We start from the raw sequence: 7,133 nt of genomic DNA on the forward strand, positions 1-7,133 counted from the left end.
GTCAAATTTGATTTAGTTCAGAGAAACATTAATATGAGAGATTTATAACTTCAGTAAAATCTCAATCTACTAAAACTTTTTTGAGGTATTTTTTTTGTTTGTGTGTTATTTCAAATACTTTCAGTACTGGAATTTATGCTATGAAAGTGAAAACCTACTTTAATCAGTTGATATCTGAGAAGTGTAAGGAACAAACATATTTGAATAACTTAGTGAATGAGTACTGTAACCTTCCTTTACAAATCAGTAAACTTACAAATAGAAAAACAAAGTGATTTTTCTCATCATATTAGAGCTAATCTCCAACAAAGTCCTTTTTACAGTTAATCTACTAAACTATCCTGAAGGTATGTTAACTTAATTAGCTCAGAACACTCACTTGATTTGCTCACATTTCCCATGTGCTATACTTGTTTGACTTATCATATGAACTTGCTAATAACTTCAATGTTAATATCCATCCTTTTTCTTTTTGACATATGATTGACAGGCATAAAATAATTATGATCATTTTTCAAAACTGTTTCAAGCACAAAATCTGATTATATAAATGTATATTGCTACACATCTTTGTAACACATACTCTTTGTTTTTGTTTGTTTGTTGTTTTTTAGTTTTGTTTCTGCACTTCCAGAAACTGTGAAGATTATTTGAGAATATCAAAATTTTATTTTCTGGGCATAGTGGCACAAACCTTTAATCATAGAATTTAGAAGGCAGAGACTAGAACATCTGTGAGTTCCAAGCCATCCAGAGTTACATAAAAATTCATGTAGAAAACAAAACAAAGCAAAACCAACCAACCAACCAACCAGCCAACCAACCAACCAACCAACCAGCCAACCAACCAACCAACCAACCAGCCAACGAACCAACCAGCCAACCAACCAACCAACCAACCAACCAACCAACCAACCAACCAAGTTTACTGTAAGACTTTCTAAACAATCAGTTGTTCAATACTCTCTCTCATAAGTGATCTGTCTTTGTCAATTTATTTATCTTTAAAATAGTTTCTGGACATGAGTTAATCAAATATTAACTTTCATCCTTCTCATTGTCTTTTAATCTACCAGTGCCACCTTTCATTTAGCAAAAGTCCATCATTGCCATATATTCTAATTTATTTACTTTAATATTATGACTAGCCCTTCCTTCATGTAGTAGTTAAGAAAACACTGCCTGGTTCATGATGTATGTTTATATTTATATTCTTCTACATTTGCCTCCAAAACTCAATTGTTTTGTTTATCAGACAGTTAGATCTTCAAGCTGCCTGTGGTTTTTATAGGTGGTGTAAGTAGAGGTGAAAATATAATTTTATTTTCTTTATGGATACCCCCTGATCTGGTTTCACTTACTCTCCTTTATTTTATACCTTTTATTCCCAGCATATGTTATTTCTATTTTATACACATATTCTTTTCACACCAGATTTTTTGATTCATTTATTTAGAAACACATTTGACTGAAAACCAGTTTATCCCAGTCTTAGAAAATGAATGTTTACATGTGGGTCTTGCAGGAGCACTCCAAGTTTTGAATGAACCTTTGCAGAAAAGATGCAATTCTACATAATAATTAGGCATCAGGATTAGAGAGTATTGTCAACACCCAAGCAGATCCACAGGAGGTAGAATGATGTTGTGAGCAGAGACATTTAGCATCTTCTCCTTCTTCTTCCTTGTCTCTCTTCCTAGAAGTCCAATGCGCTATCCATTGCACCACAGAGCCACGCTGTCTCTCTTCCTGCTCTATGCAGCCTGACTATGTAAGAGTGAAAGAGAAGTGCAAGCCTTTGTGTAGAACTCCCCTTACAGTTTATTAATTAGCTGATCTGCAGAAGATTGAAAGACTGAGAACGGTAGAGAACACCCTCCTGTAGTATTCTTGAGATCCAGTATGAAACAATTCAATTTTTCTGTGAAACCGTGTAAAAGTAAGTTAGGGGGATTTCTCTGCCCCACCCCACTCCCTGAAAACTGCAGGAGTTTCTATGCTAACTCTGGCCTCTTTTAGCTCCTGAATAAATGAGACAGAGACTTGTCATTTTTATTAACAAGCTGTTGGCATTATGCTCGGCAGGTTCTGAGCTATTCTAGCCTTTTAAGGCCGCCTATTTTCCAGCCACATGCATTGTGAAGGATGGACGTACTCAGCTGCAGGAGATTGTCTCTAACAAATCGACACACTAACGATCAGAATTGCATTACTCACAGCTCTGGAGGCAGACAAGCCCATGGTTTGTTATTTGCTGAGAACCTGCTTAAGGTTCGTACACTTTCGTCTCCTGGCTGTGTCCTCATGCCATGTGAGGAGTGGAGAAATGCTTTGGAATCTCCGTTACAGAGGTAATAATTCAGTTCATGAGGAGTCAGTCCTTTACCTTTAATCTGAGTTTGCCCTGGCTTTCACCACTCTATGTGTGTCCTTATGGAGACTCCAGTGGAGAGCTGCTCAAGGCATCTCCTCATGGTAATCCACATCTTCTTATCCATCCCCAATTTTTTTCTGGGACCACCTAACTGGGATTTGAAGTTCCAGATAATTGACTGATCAGCTAATTGACTTTATTAACCAATCAGAGGTGATGGAAATCAATGTTTACTTAACATAGAGACTGGGGATGCTTGACCATGCTATCCTTTGGACCCCAACCAGATGTCTGGGCATAGAAATTAACATCTGAATACCCAATGCACAAAAACATCTCCCAACTGTATTGTACAATATCAGTTTCATTGGGGGACTTTAAACATGATGGTTAATAAATGAATCCTTGACTGGGGGCTATTCTTAGTTTTCATCTTTCTAGTTCTGTTATAAAATAGGTTACACACTTTTGACTTTATATCATAGTTCATGTTTGGTTCATCAACAGATTTAATGTTGAACATGCTTTTGTTTAATATTTCTAAAATTGGATAAGAAACTTTACCTCCAGGTTCTTAATTGCAGGAAAAACTAGAGCAGACCATTTCTTCTAAAAGCACCTGAGTGAAGGAGAAACACCAGTTCTACAGAAGGATGGACGTACTCAGCTGCAGGAGATTGTCTCTAACAAATCGACACACTAACGATCAGAATTGCATTACTCACAGCTCTGGAGGCAGACAAGCCCATGGTTTGTTATTTGCTGAGAACCTGCTTAAGGTTCGTACACTTTCGTCTCCTGGCTGTGTCCTCATGCCATGTGAGGAGTGGAGAAATGCTTTGGAATCTCCGCTACAGAGGTAATAATTCAGTTCATGAGGAGTCAGTCTACCCAATGACTTACCAAAGACCTTTTATCCAGAAATACAATTATGACTATTAGATTTTCACATATAAACTTAAGGGAATGGCATAGTCTCCCTGTGTCTCTCCAGACACAAAAAGTCAGTTCTCAGAACTTCCCAATTTGCCCAATTGGCATGAAGTATGCACCAACAAAACCTTGTCACATCTCTCTATTCAGTTCTACAGCTGTTTAAAGATTATTATTTATTTGCTACAGCTGTCCCCTTAGTTCTCAGTACCAGGTTTTACCTTTGTCCATTCATGTAGCTGTAACAAACTACCATATTTGAATGGTTGAAATAGCAGAAACTGTCTTCTATTAACTCTAGGGTCAAGGAAGTCGTAGATTAAATTATTTCATGAGGGATCTTCTTTACACCATCCCATTTCATCCTCTTGTGACACAGGTCTGATGGTGCTCTTTGGCATATTCATTAAGGTGATAACCCATCCAGTTGGTTTTTCCTTCATGACCTAATCAACTCTCAAACACCTCATTTCCAAGCACTTTCACACTGGAGATTAGGTTTCATCCTATGAATTGGCAACATACATGCTCATTTCAAAGTAAAAAAATAAAACAAAATTGTGAGTTTTAGCAGTTGACTCCAGAATGGGATGGAGTTGCTCAGAGGCAAGAGTGAAGAACTGAAACACTTGGTAGAATAGGGAGGGCATCTGTCTCATCCGTAACTGAAACAGATCAGGCTTTTATGGGTCAACTCACAACTGTGTTGATAGAAAGGAAATGTTAGAACTGAAACACAGAATGCTATCAGGATAATCAAATTTTCTAGTTTGGTGTCATTGCTTGACTTACATTCATTAATTGTCAAATTTATTCATGCACTTGCCAATTGCTCTGTGTCTGTCATGTACTAGGTCGAAGTCAGTACATAGTGAATTAATTTAGACTTCTAAACCCAATTCATGTTTCCTGGAACAACTTTATTGATTGAAATTTGCCATTTTAACATTTACTTATGTATTTGTTACTTATTATTCATCTTTCTGTTTGACATGCAGTCTCATATAGCCCAGGGTGACCTCGATCTCATGATGTAGCAGAGGATGTCCTTGAGCTGCTTCTCCTGCTTTCACCTCCACAGTACAAGGATAAGAGACACAACACTCAACACTAATTTTAATATTTATGAAAGAGACAATACTTAGAGAAAAGAAAGATAATATTGATTCTCTATCCCTGGCTATTATTCTTAGCCCATCTAAGTAAATAATAGATCTGGGTGCTTTATATAATAAGTCATTAGAGTTAAAAGAGGATGATTCATGTTGAAATGAAGGTAATGTCTACGCCAAATATGTAGGCAGAGGATAGAAGATAAACATACAAAGTTTGAGTTTAAACTCTTGAAAACCCAATATTTTTTTTTTTAGACAGGATAAATTTCAGTCAAAAGTTTTGTGGATGGGTTGGGGGTCCTGCCTGACTACTGGAGGTGAATTCTTCAGGTTCCATGTCCCGACTGTTAGGCATTTTGGCTAATGTCATCCTCATTGACTCCTGGGAGCCTCCACATCTCAGGTCTCTGGTATTTCCTAAAGATTTCTTCCAACTCTCAACACCTGGCAGCTGCAGATTTCCATTCATTCTCATGGCCCTCTGGGTCTCTCTGATGTCTTTCTGCACACTTGATCCTGCCCTCCCATTGTCCTTCCCCTCACCTCTCCTATCCACTTCCCTCATTCCCTTTGCCTTCTATGACTATTTTGTTCCTCACTTTCTAAGTGTGATTCAAGCATCCTTGCTTGGGCCTTCCTTCTTGTTTAACTTCTTTGAGTCTGTGGGGTATATCAAGGGTATTCTGAACTTTTGGGCTCATATCCATTTATCAGTGAGTACATAGCATACATGTCCTTTTGGGTCTGGGTTACCTCACTTAGGATGATATTTTCTAGTTTCATCCGTTTGCCTACAAATTTATGTTGTCCTTGTTTTTAATAGCTGAGTAGTATTCCATTGTGTAAATGAACCCTATTTTCTGTATCCATTCTTTGGTTGAAGGATATCTGGGTTTTTTTCTGATTTCTGAGTATTATGAATAAGGCTGTTAAGAACATACTTGACCATGTGTCCTTGTGGGATGGTGGAGCATCTTTTAGGTATATATCCAGGAAAGGTATAGCTACATCTTCAGGTAGAACTATTTATAATTTTCTGAGGAACCACCTGATTGATTTTCAGAGTTGTTGTACAAGTTTGCACTTCCACCAGCAGTGGAAGAAAAGCAAGGACAATGGCTGAGGGAATAGTTAACCAATAACCAGCCCAACCTGAGGGCCATCCCATGGGCAAGCATCAATCCTTGACACAATTCCCCTGACAGTCTGTTATACTTTCAGACAGGAGCCTAGCATAAGTGTCCTCTGAGAGGCTCTACCCAGCAGCTGACTGAAACAGACTCAGATACCCACAGCCAAACTTTGGGCAGAAGTCAGAGACTCTTGTGGAAGAGTTGGAGGAAGGATTTAAGGCCCTGAAGGGAATAGGAAGCCCGCAGAAAGACCAACTGAGTGAGCTACCTGGATCTCTGGGAGTTCTCAGAGACTGAGACACCAACCAAAACCACCCCCATGCTGGAACATGGCCCCTGACACATACATAGCAGATGTGCAGCTCAGGCTCCCTGTAGCCACACCCCCCTCCAACAACTGGGGCAGAGGCTCTCCCTAAAGCTGTAGCCTAACTGACTGTGGTATCTGTTCCTCAACAGGGCTTCCTTGTCTGGCCTCAGTAAGAGAAGATGTACCTACCCTGGCAGAGACTTGATGCATCAAGGTGGAGAGATACCCGGGGGGGGGAGCTATGCTCTCTGAGGAGAAGGGGATGGAAGAGGGCTTCTACAAGGGGGTATTGGGAAGGGGCAGTGTTTGATGTAAATAAATAAATTAAAAATAATAAAGAAGTATTAAAATCACAAATAAAAGAAAAAACCCAAGATTTTTCTGTCATCTGGATTTTATTATTAATAAAGAGACAAAATTCTAGACTAAATGGAATAAGGATTTTTCAAATAAAAACTATAAGGAATAACTTTGAGATGAGATTGACAAACTGTTAAAAATGTAATAGTAAATTTTTTAAAGATTCAAAGTACAATAAAAATTTAAAATATAATAAAATAATGTTAAAACACATCTCTACTTGAAGAATAATAATAGATAAATTAAATTATTAAAATACATTACTTGCTATTTTGGTTTTTCACTTACATCTTATATTAATCATTTAAAGGCTCAATAGATATAGCTTTATAAAATATTAGATTAGATTATGGTCAAAAACTTGATGAAATATGATTTATTGTTTTTTATAAGATAACTTGTCATTTTTTGACAATGATTTATGTGAAAATAAATATGTTTTTATAACAAAAACAGATAAAGTTGAGACAAAGAATGAATATCTTTGTTAGCTTTAAATATTTATATTATCATGTCTTCTTTCAAGATACTCTTCCTGCATACCTGTTACATTAGGGAGCCTAAATACAATTGTTTTAGTATCAAGATAACTACACCATATATGCACTATTAAGTTTGATTCACATGTCCCAAAATAAATAGAGGTAGAATGATTAAGCATTTTAAAATATGCAATTCTATGCCACCATTTTCTCGTGGATCCAGTATTAAATATTGTAGTGGGTCATGATTCTCTCGTTTCCTTCTTGTGTCCTTTGCTCCTGAGCTTGAGTGCTTAATGTACTGACATAGGAGTTCATTATTCTGAGGTATTTGCCTCAGGAATAAATGAATGGTTTTCATTCTGTACTTGTCTGTAAAATGCTGTGCGCCTGTGGTTTTCAGTACCAGGGACGTATGGAAACTTT

The 7,133-nt window shown here is 37.4% G+C and overlaps 1 long non-coding RNA gene across 2 annotated transcripts; it reads left to right on the plus strand.

Moving 5' to 3' along the window:
• Window positions 1–880: 880 nt before the first annotated feature.
• Window positions 881–6,241, plus strand: LOC116089319. 2 transcript variants are annotated; one of them, XR_004118275.1, is made up of 3 exons: window positions 881–930; window positions 2,959–3,233; window positions 6,015–6,241. It is a non-coding gene; the product is annotated as an uncharacterized LOC116089319 (long non-coding RNA). The 2 variants fall into 2 exon arrangements; XR_004118274.1 differs by lacking the exon at window positions 881–930 and adding an exon at window positions 2,011–2,351.
• Window positions 6,242–7,133: the final 892 nt, after the last annotated feature.

The sequence above is a fragment of the Mastomys coucha genome, unplaced genomic scaffold, assembly GCF_008632895.1.
Source record: "Mastomys coucha isolate ucsf_1 unplaced genomic scaffold, UCSF_Mcou_1 pScaffold14, whole genome shotgun sequence".
Lineage (NCBI taxonomy): Eukaryota > Metazoa > Chordata > Mammalia > Rodentia > Muridae > Mastomys > Mastomys coucha.